Genomic DNA, 17,136 nt, shown 5'->3' with positions numbered 1-17,136 from the left:
CTTTATCCCGTCATCTGAATGAAGATAATCTGTGTGGATGGAGTGTTGTTGAGCTAAAAAGCTCTAGTCATGGCTGGGGAACGGCAATAGCCGAGCCTCAGTTAAAACTTCACTGGCTATAGCATTGCCATTTGTTACCCTGGAAGTCCTAAAAAGGACTTTTTTTTCACGTCACTCTAAAAAAAAAAAAAAAAAAAAATACCCCATACCAAGGTTTTAGTAATACAGAGCATTATCAACTTTATCTATACAAGTTATAACAAGGTGTTTTTATTTTTAATAAAAATCTCTGGAGAAAATAAAGATAAAAATTAGTTTTTTTACTTTTAATAATGTATGTTAGGGTTACTAAGTAATTTTATAAACTTAGTTATTTTACTCCTAATCTCAAGTAAGCAAACAGATAAGTTTGCGCCTAAACGTAGTTCAAGTCTAAATGTGGTGCAAGTATAGATACTCACCGAGGAGACCTCAAAAAGGTTGAAACCGGTTATGTTATCCGTTGAAACAACGGATAACACTACTGATAACCCTACACTGCAGATAACGGGGAAGATGAAAAGCATTCTTGCTTCGCCCCTTTAAGCCAGTCCTTATAAGGAATATATAAGGAATCTAAAATCTTGGTATTTCTAGCATGGCTCCCAGTGATGAGACCTCGATAGCGGTCGGAAATGATTGGGGCTGGCTTTGAGAGGCTCTGCTTGGGGATCGGTTTTTGCCTGTCTCTGAGTAGGGCCACCGCCGAGATTATGGCTCTGGCTGGTGGTGGGGTGAGTCTGCCATCTGGTAGAGCCAACGCTGAGAAGTTCTTCTCGGTGATGGGGTGAGCCTGTCACTGAGTGGAACAACGCTGAGTTGGACGGTCTTTCGGCCACTATGGAGTGGTCTAGGGATCGTCCTAATTTTTAGAGAGGTCTTTACTTAAATACACCTCAATAAAGGTATATTTAAGTGGCCCATTGCCTTTAATACAAAGCATCATACATCTCCTCCAGGAGATGTGCTTTGCATTACGGGTAAATATTAAGATTAGTGATCAGAGCTTATTCTATTTTTACCATGAGTTGCCTTGGTCTTGCACTACGTGCAGGATCAGCTAGACTTGCAACATTTGAAACTTGACAAGTAAGTCAAGTTTGCGCCTGCAAACTTGACTTGACTTGACTTGACAAGTAAGTCAAGTTTGCAGGCGCAAACTTGACTTACTTGTCTTGAACTGAATGTTTATTTTTCAATATACCAGGTCCAACCGAAGAGGAAATATTGCTTTGTTCTTGTCCTATTTCCTCTTCGGTTGGACCTGGTATATTGAAAAATAAACATTCAGTTCAAGACAAGTAAGTCAAGTTTGCGCCTGCAAATGTTGCAAGTCTAGCTGATCCTGCACGTAGTGCAAGACCAAGGCAACTCATGGTAAAAACAGGTCCAACCGAAGAGGAAATAGGACAAGAACAAAGCAATATTTCCTCTTCGGTTGGACCTGGTATATTGAAAAATAAACATTCAGTTCAAGAGGAATCATCCATCATGTTTGGTGATACTAGATATACCAGTTGACTTACTTGTCTGTTTGCTTACTTGGGAAATGGAGTAAAACCAGGTTTAAAATAGCTTGGTATCTTTAACATTTATTATATAATAAATATATATTGTATATTAGGTTTACTAAGTAATTTTATAAACTTACTTATTTTACTCCTAATCAAACAGATTAGTTTGCGCCTGAACGTAGTTCAAGTCTAGAGGTGGTGCAACTCATAGTAAAGTTGGGTAAAGCACATCTCACTAAGAGATGTATATATATACTGCAATATATTATGGGTGGGGGGCGAAGCAAGAATGCTTTTCATCTTCCCCGTTATCTGCAGTGTAGGGTTATCAGTAGTGTTATCCGTCGTGTAGGGATAAGGTTATTGAGCTATTAAGGCTCTGATCATGGCAGGAGGGTAACAGAATTCATTGGCTACAGCATTACCATCCGTTATCCTCCAAGGGTATTAATCCATACCAAGATTTTAGTAATACAGAGCTCATAAATATTTTACCAGAACAAGTTACCATAAGGTGTTTTAACCTTATTAAATAAAAATCTCTGGAGCAAATATAAATGTAGAAAGTATTTTACCTTGGGTATAATAAATGTTAAAAATACCAAGCTATTTTACACCTGGTTTTACTTTATTTCCCAAGTAAGCAAACAGACAAACAAGTCAAGTTTGCGCCTGCAATGTTGCAAGTCTAGCTGATCCTGCACGTAGTGCAAGACCAATGCAACTCATGGTAAAAATAGAATAAGCTCTGATCACTAATCTTAATATTTACCCTTAATGCAAAGCACATCTCCTGGAGGAGATGTATGATGCTTTGTATTAAAGGCAAGGGGCCACTACCCAGACCGGTTTCGAACCTTTATTGATATATATATACGTGTGTGTGTGTGTGTGTGTATTCCTGAGCTTTCTATTCGGTTGTAATGGTATATTTTAAAGAATAAATATTTAATGCATTAAACCGAGATAAAATATGAAGTTTTAATGAAAATGATACAACTAGTTTCAGCCTTTATTATATTATTATATTATATTATTATATTATATATAATATTATTATTTAATGATAAATATTCGTTAAATTTAAATCATAATAGCATTGCTCTTCATGACAAAAATCACAAACTTTTTAGTGTCATAGTTTCATACAAATATAAAGAACTTGTAGTCATTTTTCTGCGTGCGTGCGTGCGTGTGTGTGTAAGAAGGAGAAAAGCGACACAAGCATAAATTACAAATTTTTATTCACTGCGATTATGCTTTTATTGGCTGTACTATTCAATATTCTGCCTCCCTGGTATGCCACAAAAAGCATCCTTTGCACAGCGTGTTCAACAGCAGAACGCAGCAATCGGGACTGATTGCTGCGTTACGCTGTCATTCAGTTCTGACAATCAGGATGATCTCCATGAACCCTGTCATTGAGAAATCCCCAGAGCCAGAAGTCACAGAGGATCAGATCAGATAAATGAGGAGGTCATGTTGTGGGAAACTCACGGCTGATCATTCTGGTTTCCGTGAAATATTCTCGAAAAACTTCATGCACGGAGCGATTGATGCGTCTAGGGGGGGCCTCAACTTGCATGAAAATGACTGAATCCATCCATCCACTATCGCTGCTGCCGCGGTGGCACAAGTATATCATATCGCGATGCCTCTGAGCAAGTGACAGGATCAGACTGGCGAATGCCCTCAAAAGGAGAATGGTCCAATGATAAAGGAAGTTGTAAACCTGCACCAGACAGTAACTTTGAAGAAGTATAAAGGAATTTGTTGGATTGCATGCGTTTTGTGTAACTCATAACTGACAATCGTGGGTATTCACAGCTACAGTCAGGTGAAAGTGAAATTGATCCCCTCACAAAATCATCACGGCCTAGTAGCGTCCAAATCCACTCGAACAAGGAATGCTAAAGCGAATGTCAGTCGCGAGATCTAACTCCAAAGTATCCCGTTTTATTTATTTTTGTTTTTTTTTTGCCCTAAACGACTAACCATTCATCGCAGAGCACGTGAAGATAGTGGACCTAATCGACATTTGTTCAGGCAACGAAATTCGCTGAGTGCAGCAACAGCATTGCAATTGTTTAGGTAGTACAGCTTCATCAGCAAAGCAGGTTGGTACAAGGTCAGTGCCATCATGGAGGACGGTATAAACAACCAGAATGAATGAGAAAATATCGTGGCCTTCTTTTTAAACCGTCCTGGCACTTGCCGAGTTGCGCGATATTCAAATTCCATGCATTTGATGTGTTTACAACCCCCACTTGTGGTGAATTTTGGTACTCCTTTTTATCCCCCTCAGATGTCTCTTCCGCATGGCGTACAATGTATTCCTACAAAATGTCGCAGCATTTGGATTACTGGATGATGCTACACAAAGCCTCAAACAGGGCTACTTTAATTTTGATCACCCTATATATCGTGGATCGCATGTTAAAAATGTGCAAATATTTTTGCTAAAAAATCAGAGAAATTCAAGAGGAAAAATAAAATATACCAGACTACAGCCGGTGATACTGTATCAGTTTTTATAGAATTATAAGTAAAGTATATGACAGTTATTTTACTTATACGATTGTCGTCAGTAAATAGTCTGATAATGGGGAAGTATTTAGCAATGAGAAACGGAAGCCTTCACTAAGAAGAGCTCCCCATTTGGTCTCGTATAGTCTAGTGGGTTCTTCATGATAAGTTTTTGCTTTTCAAAATTCATTTTTTTTAGATATAAGGTTTTTTTTATTAGATATAATTTATTGCTATATGAAATAGATTAACAAGTGAAACAGTGAGACCTTGATAGGTGTTTGCAATATTTTATTTTCTACTTTTTCCACATCTACATTTCCGTTTCCTCTGTTTTGGTCAAGGGCAAGGAAATCATCAGAATATTTCCGACATCATAGGAAACTTCTACAAATTTGATAGCAGTCGAACAATGAGGCTGAGGGTAGGTGTTATGCAGAAAAGAGGATTCTCACACAATTACTCTTTATTTTAGTCGGATTGAGTTGGTGTTCAGATCACTTAAGCAATATCAGAACGATTGTACTCAAATTTAGTCGAAAGATCAGATAATGTGTAATTATAAAACCTTATCATTACATGCTTAACATTTTTCTTCACATCAACGGATCAATTTGTCAAACTATTTGAACAAAAACCTCACAGGATACAACAAAGTAGTGTCAGTAAAGTCTTTATTAAAACACTGATCATGCTAACCGATTTATTAGTACGTTGAATTTGGATACTAATAAAACATGATAGGTCTCGAAGAGGGGTCAGGAGAAGATAAGCATAATCATTTTTTCTCAAAATAACCGGACCTCATATTTAGGTTAATGACTTCATTCCTAAGACATGTGTTTATTGTCCTTAACAGAAATAATGTTAAATCAACATACTCTCACCATTAGATCATCCAAAACACGTAAGATTATAAAGTACTTATCTGATCTCATTAATGCACTACCATAATAGTAAGTGATTATACACTCTTGGAAAGAGTTCATAGATTTTACAAGTGATGTTGAGCAACTTCTGTCGAAGGTTAATTCAACACCAGAAACTTCTCATCACTCTACAATTTCATTGACAACCATAGTTTGACTCATTTCCATTAAAAATTTAGAGGTGCCTTATATCTCTGAAATGTGTAAATTATCATTTAGAAAACATTGATTTAGGAAGATTCAATTCAAAAGGATATGAGATTATTTTCATTCGCTGAGTCATAAAGTCTAGCTCACCCTTAGCGAGAGCCGTATGTAGTTTGAAATTCTGTTTCATTATCAACTTTCTAACAGCCTCATGGCCAACAACTTCGTGTCCAGTAGGTAGAGGTACTGGACATAATTAATGATGTTTCCCTCATTATTTGAGTGACAGAAAAATAACACTTCGTCTAATGTAAAGTATTTCCTGTTTCTTACTTTTTTTATCTTTTTTTTGTGTGTGTGTGTGGTGGTGATAGTATAAGGTACAAGTTGTTGATTCCCTTAGGGTGAATCGTTACATTTGAATGTTGTTATTCCAAAGGCTCTCTAAATTGAAGGATTTCTCTGAATAAATGATAAATCTGCAAGTTTAAAAAGTACTTTAGATGGTTAACCTTGGCAAGGTACATGCTTCACCTTATGACAAGAATAATAACTTGTTTCCAACCTTGATCAAAGGTTTCAGGTGGGCATGTTCATGAAAACTGGAAACTAGCATACTGACTATATAAAATATTGGACTAACACATGTATTAAGTATAGTTTTATGGATATGTCCTTTATTGAATGTTACACTTTTCAAATTAGTCCCAACAGAGAATTATGTGCCTAACACAGTAGAGTTGCTATTACAGAAAATTTATTTTTTAATTGTATTATCTGATCTGTACAATTTTTGTACAGATAATGTATACAGTGCCGGCGTTAGAATATTTGCCGCCCGCATGCAATTTCTATCTATGCGCCCCTGTAACGATCCGGGCGTGTGTGGTTCTTTTACGATAATAAAAATTTTAATTATTTGAAATTTCTTAAATAAATTTTGACAGAACAGCCACACGTTGGTTCGCTAAATGTAACGAACAGGGGTGTTGACTAGGCAGGATAATCGTTAAAAACCCGAATATTCAAAAAATTCTCAAAAGTTAAAACATATTTTGATAAGCCACTTCACTTTAATCGTTGAATATAATGATACAAGATTATAGCCTTCTCACCGACCCGAATCGCTAACAAAATTAAAATGAATTTTAATTAAAATTAAAATTTATTTGAACTAAAGTTTAAAAAATTCTTGCATTTTACAAGTTACTAAATTCTTAGTAACTTGTAAACATTTTTTATAATTTTTATAAGTGGAACTATCTTTAAGGAAAATAAAAGAAACTCAAGATAGATGAGAAAATAAGAAAAGAATTCAGAAATAATTTGAACATTTAATATAAGTATTCAAAAATAACATCTTTACAGTATTCTGTAAAGAGTATTTTTTGAACACTTATATTAACATACTTATAATAACAGAAAATAAATTAAATTACATAAATAAACTTGGAATTTTTTAAATTAAAATTTTAGGTTTTTTTATTTCATATTCACAAAATTAGAAATAATGGTCTTAACGTCTAATTCCGCACATATATCATTTTCAATAGCTATTAACGCCAAAATAGCAAGCTTTTTTTTTTGTGACATACTTGTTCTTAAGTAGGTTTTAATCAATTTCAACTTGGAAAAGGAACATTCGCCGCTCGCCACACTAACAGGTAAGATTAATAGTATTTTTAAAGCAATTGAAAAGTTAGGGAAAGGTAAATTATTGGACACAATAAAATTAAAAATATTGAAAGGGTTTTGAATATTTAAATTATCCTTCCGAAAAATATCCCGGAAAGCACATAACTCGTCATACAGTTCTATTGTATTTACGTCTTTATTGTCGCCGTTCTTCAAGAGAATCTCTAAATCGTCACAATTTTTTCGTAAATCTTCGTTATTAATTTGTAGTAATCTATACAAGAAATTGAAATTATCGTAATATATTTTTAGTTGTTCAAAACGTTCTATTAACGAACACATTGCAACGTCTAGAAGTGTATAAAACACATTCACTCTAAATTCATCTTCTGGCGATTGTGGCGTTTCGTCATGATGCTTGTAGTCAAATTGTCGTGTTTTCTTTAGTCGAACTTCCGCACCAGTTTTAAATTCTTGTTCTCCATCCACCTCTTCTCTCAGTTCTTTTGCCGTTTTTAGAAATCCTTTAAAATTTTTACAATTCTTACAGGAGTATCTGACTGATACTCTTGTAAGAATATTTTTAAGTTTTCGATAGATTCTAAAGCAAGAGTAATGTTACTAAGATGAAAAGCCAAACGGCTATTTTTCTGGTGACCTTAATTAAAATTAAGGGGATAAAAATCCCTTTTTCAAGTGTAATGTTCATATTTTTGTCTTGAAGCATTTTACTCACAGGGTTTATTTTATTCACAGAGTTAAGTAAATCATGCCAAGCTATAAGAGAGCAAACGAATTTGTAGTTCTTTATTTTAGCACATAATGTTTGTGCTTCATGCTGAGTTTCTTTATTAAAATTTTCATTATTTAAAATTTCAAAAAGTGCATCATAAATTTCTCCTAACTGATATCGTAGAGGGCGGATTGCATTAATTTTACTTTCCCATGGCGTTTTTGATGGCTGTTTCAATGTTAATTTTTTTTACGATCTTTAAAAGGATTGCCCAACGTTTGTAAGAGAATGAAAAGAAATTGTATATTTCTTGAATAATTACAAAGAAACTAATTGTATCTGCATTCACTTTGGCTGCATCGTTAATGGTTAAATTTAGAGTATGAGCAGCACATGGCACGTAAAAAGCTCAAGGATTTTTGTTCAAAAGCCAGTTTTGGAGACAATATTTTTTTTCTTTCATATTTTTTTCAATATTTTCCTTTCAATATTTTTCCCCATTGTCATATTCTTGATCTCGCATGTTTCCAATGGTAATGTTCCATTTTTCCAGTTGTTCCATTATTGTTGCACATAAACCACGTCCTGTGGAATCTGATATATCTGCAAACCCAAAAACGTTTTCCCTGATCTTAACAATTCCATTGTCACAGGAAACAAAGCGAATAATAATAATAATGGTCATTTGTTCTGTTTTACTTGCATCAGGTGTGCAGTCTAAAATTATGGAATAATATTTAGATTTTCGAATTGATAATAAAATTGTATCCCTGATTGCGTTACTTAAAGTTTCCAATATTTCATTTTGATTGTCTTTACTGAAACAGTGTACTCTATTGTTTCGTTGTAGGGCCCTTTCAACATGATTTTCCATAACGGGATCAAACTTCGCAAACAGTTCAACGAATTTTAAAAAATTGCCGTTATTCCTTTCGTATAATTTATCAAATGATCCGCTAAAAGCTAAATTTTGGCTACCGTGGAATTTTATAATTTCAATCAAGCGTTCTAAAACACTCGACCAATGTTTTTTTTTCCATTTCATACATGCTTTGAGTCTGAAATCTATAGTAGTTTTTTTTTTTTAATTTTTATCAAGTTCCTTCCATTTTAAGAAATTTTTCCTGTGAGTTAAACTAGTCTCATGTCTATGTAAAGTTGTACTTACATTTCTCCAATCGTTATAACCTTCTACAAGACTACTTGATTCAGTAGGTGCGAAACGTTTGCAACAAAAGCAAAAAACAGAATTTAAAGTTTCGGAATAAATGAGCCATGTTCTTGGCACGATCTCCCCGTTTTCCATTTATCTATTATAATACGTGTCGCCAAATTTACGACCATATGTATCTCTGGGATATATTATATTTTTCTTTTGAACAGGCCCCATTTCAATTAAAACAACTCGTAATTTTTCATCAATATTTCCCCATTCACCTGGATCTTCTAAATTTACAGAGACTAACGATATGTTAGTTTCGCGATCAACTACAACTAAATCTTCTCAAAAAACAGATAGGATCATGCGTCTTGCTATCTTGTTCAATAGTCGCTATAGTATTTTCATGAAAACCGGATGATGTGCACGGTTCTTCAACTCTGATTTCTGATGTATCGAGTTCGTTACAATCTGCATCAGAATATTTTAATATTTTAACAAATTTATTAAGAGCCCCAGTTTGTTTCTTAATATCTGCTTCTTTCGCATCATGACGCTTACGATTTTGTGCGCCGGATAACTTTTTTTTAATTTTTGATTCCATTTCTATTTTATACCCACAAGAAATTATTACACAACACGACACAGAGACGAAATAATAGTCCGCACTGCGCTACTGTCAGTAGCCTACTGAAATACGTACCATATGACTGGATAACTAGTTAACTGTTTTCCGTTTTGTACGAAAATTCGTTTCTTTGCATAAAAACCGTTCACCGTTTCACTTTAGATAGACTGCAGTAGACACAACATTCTGTAGGCAAGCATTTAGCCTGCTCTTGCTGCAAAATTGTAAACGGCTGGCTAATTTCTATTTTATATATATATAATGAGTTTCAAACAGAGAGCTGCGATTGACCTTTGTGTTAAACTTGGTTAAAGTTTTACCGAAACGCATGAAATGCTTCAAAAAGCATAGGGTGATGAATGCTTAGCCGTTCTCGAGTTTGCGAGTGGTTTAACTGATTTCAAAGTGGTCGTGAGACGCTTGAGGATGACGAAAAGCCAGGCAGTCCAAAAACTGGACTCAGCGAAGTTAACATCCAAAAACTGCGTGATGTGATTTCATCAACGAAAACCCGAAATCGTCAGTGAGATTGATTGAAGATAAATTGGGGATTTCAATATCAACTGTGCACAACATTTTCACCGAGTTTGGGCCTTCGTAAATTGAATTCACGATTTGTTCCCCATAAGTTGACCGACGACCAAAAAATGTATCGAATTAAACACTGCAAGGACCTCCTTAAAACCGCTCGTAAGAACTCAAACTTCCTTGAAACGATCGTTACTGGTGACGAAACGTGGTGTTTTGAGTATGAGCCCAAAACAAAGCCAGAGTACTGAGTGGAAACCTCCAGAAGAGGGGCATCCGAAAAAAAGTTGCTTTGAGAAGCCAAAAGTAAAGACAATGCTAATTTGTTTCTACGATTCCAAGGGCATTATCCACAAAGAATTAATTCCGCCTGGGCAAACGGTCAATGGTGAGTTTTATCTCGAAGTTTTGAAGCGATAAATAGCGAGAATTCGTCGCGTACGGCATGAATATCGTGACGACCGACCGTTCGTCGGAACACACTGTCAATCTTGGCACTATAACTCGGCTTCTAATGAAACAGATGTCATAAACAGTTGACACAACACTAACGAAGATTGCCGCTCTCGACAACAAAAAAGATAAAACTGGTGGCGCCACTAGTTTCTTCTATTTTCGAAAAGTTCGCTTTCTTTTTGTACAGAGAGTGTATATATATACACTGTGTTGAATCCTATCAAAATTGATCTGTTAAAAATGGTTTTCCGTTTTCGAAAACGCTAGAATCAGTAATAAATCTATGGCGTTAGGACAGAAGTTTGCAATTATAGGCCAGTCTGTATAACTGCAGTTATAGTCGACGTGTTGGAGAGATTGGTTAAGAATAGAATACAAGATTGGGTTGATGGACAAGGGATTCTTTATGATGGTGAGCATGAACTCGTAAAGGACGGGTCTTGTTGTAGCAATTTATTTGCATTTTTTGATAAGGTACCGGTGTGTTAGATGAGGGAGATTCGTACACAGTGATATTCTTGGACTTTGTATAGTGCTTGATAGATTACCACATGATAGTTTGGTGTTCAGGCTGCAGAGGATGGGAATAGATAGATAGCATATTGGTTAGAAGGATCGGAGATTGGCATCTTCAGTTGTTTGTTTGTGGTATAAAGTTGGGGAGAAATATAAGTAGCACTGATGATGTTAATTTCCTTCACAAAGATTCGAATAGACTTTTGACTTGAACAAAGAAGTGGGGGTGTAGTTTTAATATTAATAAGTGCAAGGTGTCGCATTTTAGATTGCAAAAATATAAGGCTGTGTATACTAAATTGATGGTGTTGTACTTTCATAGCAGACTGAAGTTTAGAGGGCATATTGCAAGTGTTGCAAAGACTGCACATCGCAGTACCAATATGATAAAAAGTATAACATATTGGAATAAGGAAGGAGTTGTGCCACTTTATGGAGCACAGAGTCCAAGACAGCATTCGAACACACAATGTGTTGGTTGGATAACGGGTATGCTATGTACTTTGTCAACCAGGCAGGTCTAGTTGGCTGAGTGGATAGAATTATTACACGATATAACGTTCTATTGCATTATATCCTTGCTATTTTCATGTTTCTATATACATTTTCAGTTCTTCACTTTCCCCCATTATTCTTTCCCATCAAAAAAAAACCGATTACACTGTGGCAAATCCCAATTTTTCCACTTAGCTATTATTACGAATTTAAACTCTACACATAACTTGTTTAGAAATTCCAACTAGTTCTAGTAATTCCAGTTCAGACTATCAAACTACTTCTGTGAATTCCAATTCCAATTATTGTACAATTTTAGGAATTCTCATTTCAGCTTTGTACTATTCGCTTTTCTCGAGAATCAAACTTCCTATTTACTTTTAGTTATAATTATTTTGTACAAAAAAAGGTTTAATCAATTTTTTAAATAACATTAATTTTAATTCAGCACCTGCTAAACATTTCTTGTGTTAATCAATCATCTTAATGATTGATACGACCAGAAAACTAATTTGAATTTGAAATCCCCTCTTTTAATAAATAACCACCGTGTGAGGGGGTGCTAAAAACGGTTCTTTTCGATAGTTGCAATCTCTACTAAGTACTTTTTTGTGAGGTTATTGTTTGAAGCTAGAAAAATATTAAACTTCGTTTTGTGAATGAATGAAGGCCATAGTAATTTTCTAAGGGGAGCATCCCTTCATCAGGGATGAAGGAGAGCACACACACACACACACACACACACACATCGATTGCATCATCTATTTATTTGCATACCATCTAATTTAAGAGATGGTCGAAAATCAAATTCATTATTGATTCATTTAGGCAAGAAATGAAGGGGGGGGGGATCAGATTTTCATATCGGACTTTCTAGTAACTTCTGTTTTCTTAAATTTATTCCTTAAAATAATTTCCTCGTCCTCCAGCAAACATGTACTTCCTCAAATAACAAGTCACCTTTTACATTTAAGTTGGTGTTTTCCATTTTAATCCATGCTTGCATTTATTTTGTCTTGATTATTGATTCAGAGTGCGTAATTGAAGTTTAGGTCAAGGAAAATTCCTGTCCGAAGAATGTGTTTCGACACGTTCTTGAAAATTTATTCTTTATGTTCTTATCAATATCCCATTCTTATTGCTATTCCGTTCCCGTCTTGGCCACCCCGCCCTTTATATCAGGAACCAAAATGTTACTGCATTAGTAGTATAACAAATAAGACGGTAAGCTAAAAAGATGCATCTCTTTCTGTAAAATAGGGTTTTATTGTAAAATATTCCTTCAAAATCAATTATTATAATGATTGTCAAACCTGTGGCACCTTCCTTTGAAACTGTTTATTACAACAATATAATGAAAATATGCATTTTATGTGTTTAGCTAAATGCGTTCGTTGCACTACACAACGACAACTAATCATGGTATTCAAAAAGGGTTGATAAATGATTCTGTCTGTCTTTCCTAATAGTTCGTTTTCACTACCTCAGTGATTTATCCTCTCCCCCTTTTTGACATAACTAGCTGAGACCTTCCGCTTCGCCGAGGTGAACTTATACTGCCAGGGGTTCACTTCAGGGTATTTACTCGAGTATTTGGTGCTTTCAGATATGTAAATTTAGAATTGTAACCGTTTGAATACTAATGGATAGTCTGAAGGAATAAGGGGTATCTGAGGAATGAAGACAATTTCTCCGATCTCAGGACCTGTGAATACAGCTTCTATTATAATCGGTTTCAACGATTTTACTTGACGCCTAGTTCCTTTGCAAAGATTGGGGGAGTGTAGATGTCTGCGTAACATAATAGGAACACCTATTTTAAATTTAATTCCATGACCAGGTAATCCAGGTAGATTAAACGAATTTAAGAATTCCATGGAAAAATGAACTGCATCATCTACATCCACAGAAGTATCTACTGAATGTAAACAATAACAGATCCATTAACCTTATTCAGAACAAACTCCTTCATTATTGCCGACCTGGTTGGCCGAGTGGTCAGCATATCCGCTCTCCAGCCAAAAGGCTGCGAGTTCGAATTCCACTGTGGGCATGGATGTTTGTGAAAGTGGTGGTAGTCGGCGGTAGACGGCGTTGGTGTACTTGGCGGAATGAGTGAGTGGTGGACACAGAGTTGTAGAGTAGATGCCCTCCCTCGATGAGTCTTTGAACTCCCTGGAGACCACGTAATAACAATTATTATTATTGAAGTGCTTGGATAGCTCTCCCTAAACCAAATTTTCTCTCAATAGAGAGTAGACACTGCGCAACAGTTTCTCTGCATTTCAGACAATGTTCCCAATATATATGTGTGTTAATATAATTTTCCGGTCTCTTTGCTGTACTTCCAATTTTTAACAATTTTGAGGAGAAGGAAAGCACATAAGAGTCGCCATGTCGATGAATACGCATATTGCTTTTGAGAGAAAACTTCTCTATATCATCTCATAGTGACAATTTATTAAGGCAGGCATTAAGAAATTGTCGCTATGGCAAATCTCCGGCAAATAAAAGTTATTCCATCCATTTTTCGATCGTATTTTCTGATAATCCACATTGTTCTGTCGACCGCTTCAACAGATGTGAATTCATCCCAAACAATCAAAGAAATCTTTTGTAATATCACACTTAATACCACAATAATAGATAAATTCATTTCTTCATTTGCTGTAGGTCATATATATTTGACCTTCAGCTCTATTACTATTATCTTCTAAATATAAACTTTAAAGAACGTATGCCTCTCTTTTACATGCATTAGTTATGTGATTATCTGAAAATTATTCGATTTTATTCTTCTAATATAATCAAAATACTTTTTTATAGAATATAAGGTGGGTCGATTGATAGAGCCTCTGCTACTAAAGGCGCACGCAAAAAGTTAAGCAAGTTTAAGCGCAGTTAGTAGTTGGAAGGGTTCAATCGTTCGATGCTGTTGGCATACTCTCCCTTGATGAGTCTCTGAACTCCCTGGAGGTGTCGCATCAACTCTTTTTATTAGAAAGGACAATAAAAAGCACGTAAATTGAAGAAAAAATGTCCTCTTCAAAGCACTGAAGCTGTTAGTTTTCGAAAAGACGATAAGACAAAGGTGTTGATCAGCTTAATATGTGTTGGCAACTTCCATATGAAAGATTTAACAGTAATGAGACTTGATGTTTGGCTACACTCGCTAGCTGTCCGAATTTATCCTGTTACCTTCGCTTAAAAGTAACAGGATAAATCTTTTATTGCTATCATCTTTCGAGGATTACTGTTTTATTTTGTTTATTTATTTTTAATGCATAGACATTCACCCCCATGTGCTTAGATTTCAAGCAGTTTTTATCATTAAGTAGGAACCATGTTTGCGTTTGAACCAATTGGTGAGTTGGAATATTTACAAGGAATTACATGCGTAATGGTGAAATAAAAGCATAAGCGTGGTGAAGATTGCGTGTCTCTCTAGAGAATTGCAAAACAATCAGATAAATAAAGGAAAAATAAAAGGAAAATAAGTTAATGTCTTCATGGTTAGGAAAAAAAATCCGTGTAATTATTTTTAAAATCTTCATATACATTGAACTGATTCTCTCTCTCTCTCTCTCTTTCTCTCTCTCTATCCCTTGAGTGCGTGCTATGTAAGCATTTACACCTTGAACACACGTATCTACAGTTGATCTCCTACTCATCCTCCCCCACCCCACGCCTGACTCTGCCACAAGCCGTTTGTGGTTTCCCACAGTTGCATAATCATAGCGGACCCTGCACTAAGCGGGCTAAAACCTCTATTAAGAGGAAGTTATTGACAATCAGTACTGTCAACTGGATTTCTACATCTTTGTTATTTTATTTTTGGATTGTTGTAGCAGATAAAGAAAATAATTTCATTTTCTTTATCTAATCTCTTTATTGACATGTCTCTTTGGTGTTTTTACACCGACAGTGAAGGTTGATAATCGTATTACCGATTGTGTTGACATTCAATGACGTCACTGCAACTGATAATAATGAGCATTCGATGTTCACCGATGGCAGAGAACAACAAGAAATCAACTCGATCAGAAATATTAAATTTTATTTTCCTTATTGTTATAAAATATGGATGGAAAGAAAAGTTGTTTGAATTACTTTAAACATGTATTGTATTTTTCGAAATATGTTTAGTTACATACAGAAATATTAACACACCTAATAATAATATAAAACAAAAGAAATTTATCTAATTTCGTTCCTAGAAAACAACTTATTAAATGCAACTTAATATTCGTATATCGTATATTTATATTTAGTGTTATTATTAATCAAGGGAAAGGGGAACTCGAAACCGAGTTCGAGATCGAGTTATAAAGCGACTCTGTATCAAAAATCGCCGTGCGTTGTCCCGAAAACTGAATCGGGACTGGAGTTGCGGCAAGTTCTGTAACTGTCAGAAGATTCATTCGACACGGACCTGATAGCCAGGCACCCTAAAAGAAGTCCTTGTTAACCACAAAAGAAACGAGATTGTCTCGGTTAAATTGGTGCAATAATGCCAAATGTTCATGGTGGCATCATTGCATGCCAAATGAACCGCTAATTAGTGGAAAACTAATTATTTCTGACGAGAAATAGTTCCATTGAGAATTTGTGACACCGGATGGAAACTGAAATGTACAACAAGAAGTCACTTTGGGAGCTCCAAGAAGCTACTATAAGGGTATGGAATCATGAGATGATGGTTGATACCATCAGGAAATTGATTTTGTCAATGCCCCGCTGATGCCAAGCATAAATAAAGGCAAGAGGAGGACCCACGAAGTACTAAACTGCAAAAAGTGAAATTTTAGCTTTGAAGGTTAGTAAAACTGTAAAAACATCACTGTTCACTCCATTTTGAAGCATTTTCAAATTTGTCAAGTTTGAAATTGTTCTGCTAATTATGTTACATGTTGTAATAAAAAGAACCAAATATTAATCAAAAATAAAAATGTTATATTACCTTCTTTATTATCTGTGACAATTATTATGTTATCCTTTTCAAATAGGCATTCAAATTTAATTACCAAAAAAAAAAAAAAAAACATGGCTACAGCAGGTAATAAGGTAATGATATACATGCGTACGTTTATTTATTAAATATACAGGAAAATTTACAATTCGTCAGTGGAAAATATCTGAGAACAACAAATACATAATTATGATCTTATATACAAACGTTTTTATTTATCGTCTTCACACAAAAGGGCAAAAATAAAACATGGAATTCCGCTATTTTAATAGATAAAGAACATCAAGGCTAGTAGCCATGGCTGATTTTGGTGTTGTTTTTGAAACCAATCCTTTCCATCCACCGTGACAGAGATTACATTCATTGCTCTCGAGTCATAACGATTGTATCTCTCCAAGTGTGGAAAGTATTACAGTTTTCAATTTTCTTTTCATCTGTTGATTTTTAGACTTTTCACGATTGCTGTTTCTCTACTAGCGATTACTGTTCAATTAATCCCAAATCATTAATAATTAATGTTGATTTTATAAGCGAAAGTTCTCATATCAACCACAATCTGCCTAAAGTAGTTTTAATTAAGCCTATATGTACAGAAGGCATTCAATCAATATTATAATGAAGGTTTTGTTTATTTATTAGCTTCTTTTCTTTCTTCTCACCTACTCATAGATCCCTAAAAATTATATTGACTCTTAAAACCAATCCTGATGACCACATGGATCCCGGTAGAAGAAAATGTATAATATGGTTTGGGGGAATGACTTTTGCATTTAGATAAAAAATACATACAACGAGATCATTAAGTTAGTTGTGTATATAAAAACATATCATTAAGAGAGTTTTATCCTTATCGTCCTTATAA

This window comes from Typopeltis vanoorti, chromosome 24, assembly GCF_054136105.1.
Source record: "Typopeltis vanoorti isolate ZY-2024b chromosome 24, IOZ_Tvanoo_1.0, whole genome shotgun sequence".
Taxonomy (NCBI): Eukaryota; Metazoa; Arthropoda; class Arachnida; order Uropygi; family Thelyphonidae; genus Typopeltis; species Typopeltis vanoorti.
The sequence above is the reverse complement of the archived record's forward strand: the minus strand, read 5'-3'. Positions refer to the sequence as shown.